Source organism: Schistocerca americana, chromosome 3 (genome assembly GCF_021461395.2).
Source record: "Schistocerca americana isolate TAMUIC-IGC-003095 chromosome 3, iqSchAmer2.1, whole genome shotgun sequence".
Classification (NCBI taxonomy): domain Eukaryota; kingdom Metazoa; phylum Arthropoda; class Insecta; order Orthoptera; family Acrididae; genus Schistocerca; species Schistocerca americana.
This window is the reverse complement of record NC_060121.1, coordinates 658,019,381-658,032,430: the sequence shown is the minus strand read 5'-3', so window position 1 is coordinate 658,032,430 and position 13,050 is coordinate 658,019,381. Positions and strand designations below refer to the sequence as shown.

General features: G+C 39.9%; 1 protein-coding gene and 1 pseudogene across 1 annotated transcript in view; one reads left to right on the top strand and one right to left on the bottom strand.

Moving 5' to 3' along the window:
- LOC124606282 (glutamate receptor ionotropic, NMDA 2A-like) overlaps nucleotides 1-13,050 on the bottom strand; it is a 522,926-nt gene that overhangs the window by 483,004 nt on the left and 26,872 nt on the right. The gene's annotated exons all lie outside the window — the stretch shown is intronic.
- LOC124608052 lies at nucleotides 4,580-4,697 on the top strand (annotated as a pseudogene).

Genomic DNA, 13,050 nt, shown 5'->3' with positions numbered 1-13,050 from the left:
TCTTGCTCATCAGATGGTAGAGTTTTGTCAGGACTGGCTCTCCCAAGGCTATCAGTAGTTCTAATGGAATGTTGTCTACTCCCGGGGCCTTGTATCAACTTTGGTCTCTCTGTGGTCTGTCAAACTCTTCACGCAGTGTCGTATTTTCCATTTCATCTTCGTCTACATCCTCTTCCATTTCCATAATATTGTCCTCAAGAACATCGCCCCTGTATAGACCCTCTATATACTCCTTCCTCATTTCTGCTTTCCCTTCTTTGCTTAGAACTGGGTTTACATGTGAGCTATTGATATTCATACAAGTGGTTCTCTTCTCTCCAAAGATCTCTTTAATTTTCCTGCAGACAGTATCTATCTTACCCCTAGTGAGATAAGCCTCTACTTCCTTACATTTGTCCTCTTTCCATCCCTGCCTAGCCATTTTGCACTTCCTGTCGATCTCATTTTTGTGTCGTTTGTATTCCTTTTTGCCTGCTTCACTTACTGCATTTTTGTATTTTCTCCATTCATCAGTTAAATTCAGTATCTCTTCTGTTACCCAAGGATTTCTACTAGCCCTCGTCTTTTTACCTACTTGATCCTCTGCTGCCTTCACTTTTTCATCCCTCATAGCTACCCATTCCTCTTCTACTGTATTTCTTTCCCTCATTCCTGTCAATTGTTCCCCTATGCTCTTCCTGAAACTCTGTACAACCTCTGGTTTATGCAGTCCCATATCCTTAAATTCCCATCTTTTTGCAGATTCTTCAGTCTTAATCTACAGATCATAACCAATAGATTGTGGTCAGAGTCCACATCTTCCCCTGAAAATGTCTTAAAACTTAAAATCTGGTTCCTAAGTATCTGTCTTACCATTATATAATCTATCTGAAACCTTCTAGTATCTCCAGGGTTCTTCTATATATACAGCCTTCTTTCATGATTCTTGAAGCAAATGTTAGCTATGATTAAGTTATGCTCTGTGCAAAATTCTACCAGGTGGCTTCCTCTTTCATTTCTTAGCCCCAATCCATATTCACTTAGTACGTTTCCATCTCTTCCTTTTCCTACTGTCGAATTCGAGTCACCCATGATTATAAAATTTTCGTCTCCCTTCACTACCTGAATAATTTCTTTTATCTCATCATACATTTCATCAATTTCTTCATCATCTGCAGAGCTAGTTGGCATATAACCCTGTAGTACTGTAGTAGGCGTGGGCTTCGTGTCTATCTTGGCCACAATAATGCGTTCACTATGCTGTTTGTAGTAGCTTACCCGCACTCTTGGTTCCTAAATCTCTGTCTTACCATTATATAATCTATCTGAAACCTAGTATCTCCAAGGTTCTTCCATGTATACAACCTTCTTTCATACATCATGTACGCAGTAGTAATAACTCATAATTGGATGTGTATCAGAAATTTAATCAGAAACTCAAGCTAGAGAATGCGCTTAACGTAAATGATGATATCGAGGACTATAAAGCGTTGGAATCGGACGTAATTGTGTTTACGTGTGTATGTTCTTTCTGTTCTGATTCTAATTTCATGTTATATACAAACTTTAAAATTTTCGAAAGACACGTTGTCAACACTCTAAATATTGAACATCTTTGAATTAGCATTAATAATAAATGTAACCTTAAATGTTAAACAATATTGAAAAAAATGAATAGGTTATTTATTCACAGGAGGTGTACTATGTTGATACTTGGTTACAAATGAATTAAGACATATGAGATTGGTGGTTTGTATATAAATTTGATTTTCACAAACATGTATTTTCCTCAGAACATTGTTTTTGGGCTTATGTTTCTCAATGCCTCACTTAATAATGGTGATTAATTTAAATTAGATTTACATGATGGAGCGATTAATGCCCGTCACAATAAGTATGAAAACATTTTCAGATACATGTAATATCGGAAATATCAAAAAATTCCAGTTGTAAAACGCTGTGTGTGCAACACTAAGATTCTTCAACAGTAGTGCATATCCTATGTCGGGCAACAGACATAACGATGAAATTTTCGGAGCTCCTTGGACTGATATTGTAGTAAGAGACGTCCAACCATGGATTCTGCACTACAATCACAGACTGTTTTTGTACAAAGATGGCGAGCGTTTCTTCTCTAGATATAAAACCTGAACGTCACTTCAGAGCCACGTAACTTTCTCGTCCACGCGGTATGCAATTTTCCGATTTGTCGAGCGCTGATAGACGTACTTGCCTTAACTCTATTAAATTGGAAGTCATCTTGGATAAAGGGAAGTTACTCGCTTCTCTGAATCTTGCCATTAACCTGTTAGCACTGATAAAGTAGTTAGTGAGGCAAAAAATCCAACCTCCCTTAGAATCAGGATGCTACAGCCTGAATGTAACTCTGTTAGTAAAAGTCCAGCATGATGAATCCTTTGCAATAAATTAAAATCTGATTTATTACTGTGATCACACGAAATGACAGGAAACTTGGAAACAACTTCCAAGTGGGAGTTGAAGAAAGAGTGGATTACATGTAATTTTTCGAATAAAGTAAACCAATATCAAATTATCTTTAAAACTATATATACTGATGCAATTTGCATAAAAATGCTATGACACGAAACGGCTATTGAGAGGCACTTCTGTGTCTTTCATAGGACTTGAAAATAGTTTTTATTATATCCAAAATTATCTTACGCCTTTCAATGTTCCGTCATTTTCAAAGGATATAACACGCGATACATAATTGGTATCAAAACAGACGGAAAATGTAACATTTCACCATTGATTACAGATATAGTGTAGATAATGGACGAAGGCACTTTAGGTTACCAACGTTATGTCGATCACAGAAAATTGTTAGTTAGATACATTATATATTGTCAACATTTTTAACCAAGAGACGAGTAGAAACGACTCCCAAGTAAAAAATTAGAAATCAAGTAGTTTAAACTGAAAGGCAGCGTGAGGTGCGGGTAGACGATTCATCCATTTGTTCATAACTAAGGTTTCTATCATTATGTCCTACAAAAGAATTTCTTCAGTACAGAAAATAATGAAATTAGAATATCAAGTAAGGAGTGTAGCACTTTGAACAACAGGCGGTGTCCATCCATTGCCATTTCTGCTAATGGGAGCAGATGGATAAGTATTATACAGGAAATTAAAACAGTGTGAGAAGACGCAATCATGAAACACAGTAGGCTACATAAGGATCGTCACTAGTATATGGCAACCACCTAGTTTCCATTATTTAATAATAAACTTCTGAACCATCAAACGTTAATGTATCCAAAAGAGTCAAATAAAAACCAATGTAATATTAAAGATAATGGTACATTGGAAATTATGTTACCTGACATAGCTAGTTTCCAATTCCTCATATTATGTATTACAGTTTGTTTTCTATAGGAATCCTCGATAACTCTTACAGAAATCGGTGTAACTATATAATAAAAGGTATGCTGTATCTGTAAATATGATAAATTAGTAAAAATCAAAACAAATTAAAATGAGAAGGCTTAGAAGTTACGTTTAAAACAACAAGATATTCAATAAGATAATCTGTGTTTCTGTGACTATGAAACTGATTTTCTCTGAAACCAAGCACTGTAGAATGTCATGAAGCAATTGGGATCTTCCGTGGTTCTGTGACTAAGAATTTTATATTCTCTGAAACCGAGCATTGAAAAATGTCATGAAGCACTTAAAATCAGCTGACGGTTGGGGGGGGGGGGGGGGGAGGTGCTTGCAGGTAGGGGAATAGATAAATAGGATTCATGTTAACATAGTGCAAAAATCTTTTAAAATTGTTTGTAATACTACGACTATAAACACTTTACACAATTTCAACCTTTAATTAAAAAATGGAAAGGCTTTGTGGAACGTTTACAGTAGCACTATGAAAGACGGTTTTCTATTTGTGTCTTGTAGCATCTAGTCCTAAGTAATAACGTACGAGTACTTATCGGTCCGTAAATACGAGGGATTGACGCGCTTTGTATGTGTAGCGAGTAATCAAGCTTTTAGTCATCTTACGTAAAAAAAAAGAACAAAAAAAAAACCGCCACAGGGGGAAGCAACACAAATATGAACAGCCGTTGGAGCAAAATACAGAGTGGCGCAACATTTATCAGAAAAAGAATACTGTGTAGCAGCGAACTGTTGTGCGTCCCTACCTACCGAGGCCCTCGGCTGAGGAATGAAATCCATCTGTAAGGTTTCCTTAAATTATCTCAAAAAACAGCTTTGGTAAAATCTGTTTGTTCGTTTAGTATTTCTGATGAAAATTTTTTACTTATTCTGAATAATTTTCGATTTCTCAAGTGTATTTAAGAGCAGCCTTTAGGCATCTTGTGCAGAATTTTAAGATTTTTTTGCGTTTCAACTGATGTGTAATTGTTTCGTGGAAACTGGTTTTTTACACAGCCTTTATTGATGTCTTGTGCATGTTCTCTAAAATGTTATTAAGGACCTACCAATGTGTCATATATAAAGTTTTTCACAATCACTACACTTAATGCTGTAGGCACCCATGGCCTCATACTTCTTACGCCTTGTCTCAATTGAGTGTCATAGTGTGCTTCGTAACTTACTGCTAGTTTTCAACCCGAGAGCCAACGGCCTTGACACAGTGGTAACACCGGTTCCCGTCAGATCACCAAAGTTAAGCGCTGTCGGGCTGGGCCAGCACTTGGATGGGTGACCATCCGGTCTGCCGAGTGCTGTTGGCAATCGGGGTGCACTTACCCCTTGTGAGGCAACCTGAGGAGCTACTTGATTGAGAAGTAGCGACTCCGCTCTCAGCAACTGACATACAGTCGGGAGAGCGGTGTGCTGACCACATGCCCACCGTCTCCGCATCCAACGCCGACTGTAGAATGAGGATGACACAGCGGCCGGTCGGTACCGTTGGTACGCCAGGCCCTGTGAACGGAGTTTACGTTTTAACCCCAAAGCAATTATATGCCTCCAGAATCTGTTTACTAGATTCTCAGTGAAAGTTCCTTTGCATTCATACTTATCCTTATTTTCTGTTGCTTTTTTTGAACGCTGAGTGCTTTTTATATTTATAAGCTTATTGTATAGAGACCTAACTTCTTTACTATTATTGACATTGAACCTTGATATCTGTTCTAAAATATTAAGTTCTTTTTCTGTCTCATTAGCATTTGGAGAAAGCTTTGTTAAGTTATTTGGCATAGCTTGAAAGTTGGTCCATTTACGCATATTTGGGTGGCATGAGTGCGCTGGTATAAGGGCGTCTGTAAAGTTGGCTTTCTAAAAACGCCAAATTTCAGTTTGTCAGTGAACCAATTTATATTTAAATTAAGGAACTTTCAAACCTGTCGAACATCGTATTCAACTGTAAATTTTATATTGGGGTATGTAATATTAAATTTTACGAGCACATCATTCATCGTTTCATCATTGCGTTTTATTACTATGAAGGTGTCATCCACATACATGCTGTAAGCAAGAACGTTACTCCAAGTTTCTGGGTATCTAATAACAAAACTGTTTTCCAAGTGATTCGTGAGAATTTTGGTTATTGGAGCCAGTAACCTATTTCCCAAAGACAAGGCTTCTGGTTAGCAAACTCTAACGTACTGACCAATTCTATACTGACCAATTCTACTCTCTCACTTCGCCAAGTCTACTTATGTTCTGATGAACTTCGCTTCATAATATCAATGTTTTCAGAAATTGGTATGATAGTACATAGGTTAGCAGCATCTAAGGAGGTTTGGTAAGCATTTTACGGTATGAATGAATCTTTTGATTTTTTTACAAAATGGTACGAGCTCCTCATGTTAAAGGGCCTCTCAAAAGCGGTAGTTCTGTAAGTTGTTTTATACTTAGATCCCTATCTAACTTACACAGGGGTGCTGTTCGACTATTCGTAACTGGATTCACGTGATGTGATTGTTTGTGCAACTTCACGTGTGATTTAAGTGTAGGTGTACCTGGATTCATGGTCTTTAGTCTGTTCCTATGTCTGTCTTTTGCATATGGAAAACAAAATGTCTTTAATTGCGTTCTGAAAGTCAATTTTTGCCCTAGGTCGAGAGTTGGCAATACTCTACTAGGATTTAAAGGTTGGCTACAGAACGAATACACAAGCTCTGGAATCTAAGATATTGTTGTCGCGCTTCGCAGCGCACGGATTAAGTAGTGGCAGTTTGGAGGCCAGTGTAGGAGCCCGCCTGCTGTGGTGCGCACGTGTGTTGGGCGAGGGGTCGTCGCCGAGCTGCCGTACTGCCGTTTCCGCCAGCAGCGACACAGGATTTGGTATTGAGTTTATATTTTTTTATAATTTGCAGCGTACTTATTAATTTAAAGAAAAGGGTTTCTGTATGTGCGTAACAGCAGACGGTAATTTTGATGATAGGAGTTGAATTCTTAAGGGAAAACATTGTCAGGCGAATAGATTAAGTATTGATTTTTGTCATTGATTTCTTTTCTAGTTGTCACTGAATTGTTTCACAATGTGTTTAATTGAGAAGTATTTCAGCCTGTCTCAAGAGTTTGATTGATTTGTAATATTGCTTTAATGCCACTGGAGGCAGATTTGCCTACGAAGCGATTGTTCAAAGAGCTTCTAGCGTTTTGTTAATTGAATGAGAAAGAATCGCTTTCAGAAAATAGTTTTTGAAAAAAGGAATTACTTGTTTGGGTTATCATTTATCGAGTTTAGATGTGACCAAATCCGCTCTCTTGAAATATATGTAGTTGTAGTTAGCAGCAGCAGCCGCAGCAATAGTAAGAGCCGCCATACAGAACATGCATTGCACTCAGCTTGAATAATACGTTAAATAATGGAATGCAGCAGATCAGGCAGTGGCAGCAGAAAGACCAAGTAAGTTATTTGTTGCGCACAGGACCAATTAAAAAAAATAAAGTCCAGGCGATCTCTGTAATAGTAAAGATAACATGAGTACAAGCACGAGATTTTCAATAGAAAACATGAGATAAGAAGAAAGAGCTCGCGACGTTCAAGGTTACACTTAACCTCAGCAGTAACACTATTTATGAAAATTTCCATTGTTTTGTTAATAGAATCACAATCATTAATAAACAAAATCGAATTGCTCTTGCCACCCTTCGCCACTTCATTCTCATGTAGTTTTTCACTCAATTGTCTTACACATTTTAATAAAATTGGGGACTGTTCGAAAGTACTACGTGTCTCAATTGAAATTTCAGTTTCATGGATTCTCTACTCCTGAAATTGTTGGATACGATAGAATGCTAAAAAACTTAGTTGTGAACAAAAAAATGCATCGTGTACTACATATCTAGGGCCGCTCAGAAGTTATACCCACTTGGTTTCTAATTTGTTCTTTGGTACAATTTTCATTTGTCTCTTCGTTAAGATTGATGATGAGATACAATGTACCTATTTAACAATTTTCTGTGAATGACAGGAGATTAGTAAGGTAAAAAAAGTTTATTGTAATCTCTACACTATGTATGTAACCAATCGGGAAATGTGACACTTTTTCATACCCTTGATATCGGTTTTGTATTGTATTTTATAGCCTTTGAAAATGACGGAAGCTCAATAGGGGCAATGCGATTTTGGAAATATTAAAAAGTGTGGTCAGGACATATGAAACTTACTAAAGATATACGCCGTTTGGAATAAGTAAGCACACAGAAATTCCTAAAGAGTGTTTGCAAATTTTGCGGAAGGAATATCTTTGATAAATTTATCGTGACGAGCATTCAGTTCGAAAGGATAAGTAATTCAATCTCAGGGTTTCGGCGGAACCATGGATCTCACTTGCGTCATGGCACAAAATATCTTTCGGGTTGGAGTTTATTGCTGGCAGACCGATGAGACTGTAAGAGCGTTCGGAAGAGCAAACGCCGACGGAGTCTCCTGGGACTCTGGCAACCCGCCAAACATACAGCGGCAGAAGGAAACAGCCACACGATGGCGAACGGCGGTGATGTAGGGAGCGGAATACTCAGATGCGATTGACGTTGGGAGTTACATAGGCCCCTCCATACGCCCCTCTCCCAGTGAAAATACGGGTCGTTAAACACAGTTTTACTGGTACGAGTCGAAACTGTACAGAGAAATTACGGAGTTGCTTTTCTGGTTAGGTATTTAGGATGCTTCATCGTTTGATTATATATTCATTACAAGTGCAAGTACCCAATCAAACGATGACGTTTCTTAAATGACTTTGAGGGGGTAACGTTACAAATGACTGACGACTATAATGTGTGACCCAAAAGTATAGAGACACAATTCTACAGAATCTAGAGGATTGCAAGCCAAATGAAGAACTTAGGGTTGAAAATCAAGATTTAACATATTTACTGACGTAAACAGCATATACTTATAGCAACAACTTTAGCTCATAGAAGCGGTTGAAACTCACTAGAAAGACCAAGAGTAAATTTTTGTTGCAAATTTCTAATGTAAATTTCTACCGATGACAATACATTTCTTCCGTTTAGGGTTATACCTGATGCGAAACCATTCCGCGTACATTAGTTCGGCTTTGCTGGCACCATGCATTTACAAACATTGAGATACTTTAATTAGACGCCAAGTTCAGAACGATAGAACAAAATATACTAATATGCTAAATAGATGCAATGTGTTTCGTGTGGACTACAACTGATCATACGAAATTACATTTGGTGGTTTCTATCTCGCATTTATATGATGAACTGCATACCATCTACTTATTTAGGTGAAATAGTACTTTTTGGATGACGGTTGTTTGTGTAAATGCTTTTCCGTTACTCTGAGCAATAATTTTGACTTTGCTGGAAATGTACTGATGATTTATGCTTCCTTCCAATATTTATGTCTCTGACTGTTCTTAACACCTAGCTAAGAATATTCTGTTTAGAATTTCCTTTGCTGTAGTGGATCTTTTAGGACGTTAATTTACCCGTTACTGTGACACAATAAATGAATATCTGAAGATGGAAGGCACAACGTTATAAGTCGTTAAGGAAAATGAAAGTATTTTTGGCAACTGTTTAGTAACTGCTCCCGGCAAATCAGCTCATCTCTTTACTCTAAATGTGGCCGGCCGCAGTGGCCGAGTGGTTCTAGACGCTTCAGTCCGGAACCATGCGGCTGCTACGGTCGTGGGTTCGAATCCTGCATCGGCATGGATGTGTGTGATGTCTTTAGGTTAGTTAGGTTTAAGTAGTTCCAAGTTTAGGGAACTGATGACCTCAGCTGTTAAGTCCCGTAGTGCTTAGAGCCATTTCAACCATTTTTTACTCAAAGTATTTGCGCACCAAAAGACTATATCGTCATTTGTGCGTGTAAACTTGTAAATGTGTGTGTTCGTGAGATACTCAAAAGCGTTGTTATTACATCAACTGTGATGCATTACAGTCTAAGAGAAAATGTAGTTTGTTATAAAAAGATATGAAAACACCGTTCGGAAGCAGAGCTCAGAACGTTGGAGATAAAAGTAGAGAGTTCACCTTTGTCCGAGGTTGCTTCGCTCGCTGCAAATGCAACCAAACTTCCACCCGTGTTTACTACATGGTTTGCGCTGTCCTGCATTTATGCATCGATTTCGAGCAGAGATGAGCGCGTCAAACATTCGCATTGGAGAGCGCGTAACAAGTTTAAAAAACGAGCGAACGACTGAATCCATTTGGAATGAATTCGCCCGCTTGCATATGGAGACGTGGTGACCGGGTAAAATCAACACGACTGGTGACGCAATTAGTGCACCACGGAAATTCCCACACAGCGGAAAACCTTGCTCATGGATTCTATGACCGGGCAAGAGTTTTTCAGTTCGTAATAAATTGAAATTGTGTTCGGGTAAAGTTACGGTAGTGTACCTTTGCTCCTAAATACTAAATTGTGTCTTGCAGTTACACAATGTTCTGTCTGATTTCAAGGAAGATGCTAATGCCTTATTGCATACACAGTCAGTAGAACAGTATCTGAATATCATAGCTATCATATGGTATGAGAAAAGTTGTGCGCACAGCGTAAGGCTCTTAGTCAATAATATACACATAAGCGGCTGTTAAATGCAAATGAGGCAGATGGAAATAAAGTAAGAGAGCTATTCATTATTTCAAAGGTAATCGCCACTCCCCAATGTGAGACAAGAGAGTCAGTGGTGTCATGGAAAAAGGTTTTCTGTTGCCTGCGGAACCATGACTGTATCCAGGAGTGCACCTCTTCGTGTGAAGCAAATCGACGGCTACAAACGTCTTCCTTCAAGGCTCCAAAAATATGAAAATCATATGGAGAGAGATCGGGACTGTATGGATGCTGGTAAGGATTTCCCTGTGAGACGTCTAAAGTGAAGTCGAAAGAAATTTGGCATCATGGGGACGGGCATTATCGTGCTGCAGAAACAGATTGACGACGTCTGTCAACATTCCTGGGCCTTAGGACTTAGTGACACGTTTCAATTCTTGCAAAGCGCCCTCGTAGCACTATGCGTCAATTATGGCTGTATGTTCCAGAAAGTAAATGACCTGGCACGCCTGACGGCTGGCTCTGAACACTATGGGACTTAACAGCTGAGGTTATCAGTTCCACAGAACTTAGAACTACCTAAACCTAACTAACCTAAGGACATTACACACATCCATGCACGAGGCAGGCTTCGAACCTGCGACCGTAGCAGTCGCGCGGTTACGAACTAACGCAGTTGCGCTCACCTACAATATGTGATCAAAAGTATCCGGACACCTGACTGAAAATGTCTTACAAGTTCGTGGCGCCCTCCATCGGTAATGCTAGAATTCAATATGATGTTGGTCCACCCTTAGCCTTGGTGATAGAGTCCACTCACGCAGGCATACTTTCAATCAGGTGCTGGAAGTTTCCTTGGGTAATGGCAGCTCATTCTGCACGGAGTGCTACACTAAGGAGAGGTATCGATGTCGGTCGGTTAGGCCTAGCACGAAGTCGGCGTTCCAAAACATCCCTAAGGTATTCTACAGAATTCATGTCAAGGCTCTGTGCAGGCCAGTCCATTACAGGGATGTTATTGTCGTGTAACCACTCCGCCAAATGTCGTCCATTATGAAAAGCTGCTCGATCGTGTTGAAAGATGCAATCGCCATCCCCTAATTGCTCTTCAACAGTGAGAAGCAAGAACGTGGTTAAAACATCAATGTAGACCAAAGCTGTGATAGTTCCACGCAAAACAAAAAAGGGTGCAAGCCCCCTCCATGAGAAACATGGTCACACCACAATGACACAAAAGCCTCCGAATTTTACTGTTGGCATTACACACGCTGGTAGATTACGTTCAGCGATCATTCACCATACCCTCACCCTGCCATCGGATCGCCACACTGTGCACCGTGATTCGTCTCTCCACACAACGTTTTTCCACTGTTCAGTCGGTTAATGTTTACGCTCCTTACACCAAGCGAGGCGTCGTTTGGCGTTTACCGGCGTGATGTGTGGCTTATGTACAGCCGCTCGACCATGAAATGCAAGTTTTCTCACCTTCCGCCTAACTGTCATAGTATTTGCAGTGGATCCCGATGCACTTTGGAATTTCTGTGTAATGGTCTATTACGCATTAGGAACCTCTTCAAGTCGGCGGTCTCTATCAGTCAACAGACGAGGTCGGCCTGTACGCTTTTGTGCTGTACTTGTCCCTTCACGTTTGCACTTAACTATTACATCAGAAATAGTAGACCGGGGGATATTTAGGAGTGTCAAAATCTCGAGTAGAGACATGTGACACAAGTGACAACCAATCACCTGACCATGCTCGAAGTCTGTGAAATCCGCGGAGCCCCCATTCTGCTTTCTCACGACGTCTAGTGACTACTGAGGTCGCTGATACGGAATACCTGGCAGTAGATGGAAGCACAATGCACCTAATATAAAAAACCTATGTTTTTGGGGGTGACCGGATACTGAGACTGGATCGATGTAACTCTCCATGCTACTCTATCCTGTGCAAGCTTCTTCATCTCCCAGTACTTACTGCAACCTACATCCTTCTGAATCTACTTAGTGTATTCATCTCTTGGTCTCCCTACACGTTGCCCTCCAATGCTAAATTTGTGATCCCTTGATGCCTGAGAACATATCCTACCAACCGGTTCCTTCTCCTTGTCAAGTTGTGCCATTTCCAAATCTAATTCCCTCAGCATCACCCGACTTAATTCGACTACATTCCTTTATCCTCGTTTCGCTTTTGTTGATGTTCATCTTATATCCTCCTTTCAAGACACTGTCCATTCCGTTCAACTGCTCTTCCAAGTCCTTTGCTGTCTGTGACAGAATTACAATGCCATCGGCAAACCTCAAAGTTTTTATTTCTTCTCCATGGACTTAGTTACCTACTCCAAATTTCTCTTTTGTTTCCTTTACTGTTGCTTAATATAGAGATTTAACAACACCGGGGAGAGGATACAACCCTGTCTCACTCCCTTCCCAACTTCTGCTTCCCTTTCATGTCCCTCGACTCTTATAACTGCCATCTGGTTTCTGTACAAATTGTAAATAGCCTTTCCCCACCTGTATTTTACACCTGCCACCTTTAGAATTTGAAAGAGAGTATTCCAGTCAACATTGTCAAAAGCTTTCTCTAAGTCTGCAATTGGCTCAAATGGCTCTGAGCACTATGGGACTCAACTGCTGAGGTCATTAGTCCCCTAGAACTGAGAACTAGTTAAACCTAACTAACCTAAGAACATCACAAACATCCATGCCCGAGGCAGGATTCGAACCTGCGACCGTAGCGGTCTTGCGGTTCCAGACTGCAGCGCCTTTAACCGCACGGCCACTTCGGCCGGCAGTCTGCAATTGCTAGGAATGTAGGTTTGCCTTTCCTTAATCTATTTTCTAAGGTATGTCGTAGGGTCAGTATTGCCTCACGTGTTCCAACATTTCTACGGAATCCAAACTGATCTTCCGCGAGGTCGACCTCTACCAGTTTTTCCATTCGTCTGTAAAGAATTAGCGTTAGTATTTTGGAGCTGTGACTTATTAAACTGATAGTTCGGTAATTTTCACATCTGTGAACACCTGCTTTGTTTGGAATTGGAATTATTATATTTTTCTTGAAGTCTGAGGGTATTTCGCCTGTCTCATACGTCTTGCTCACC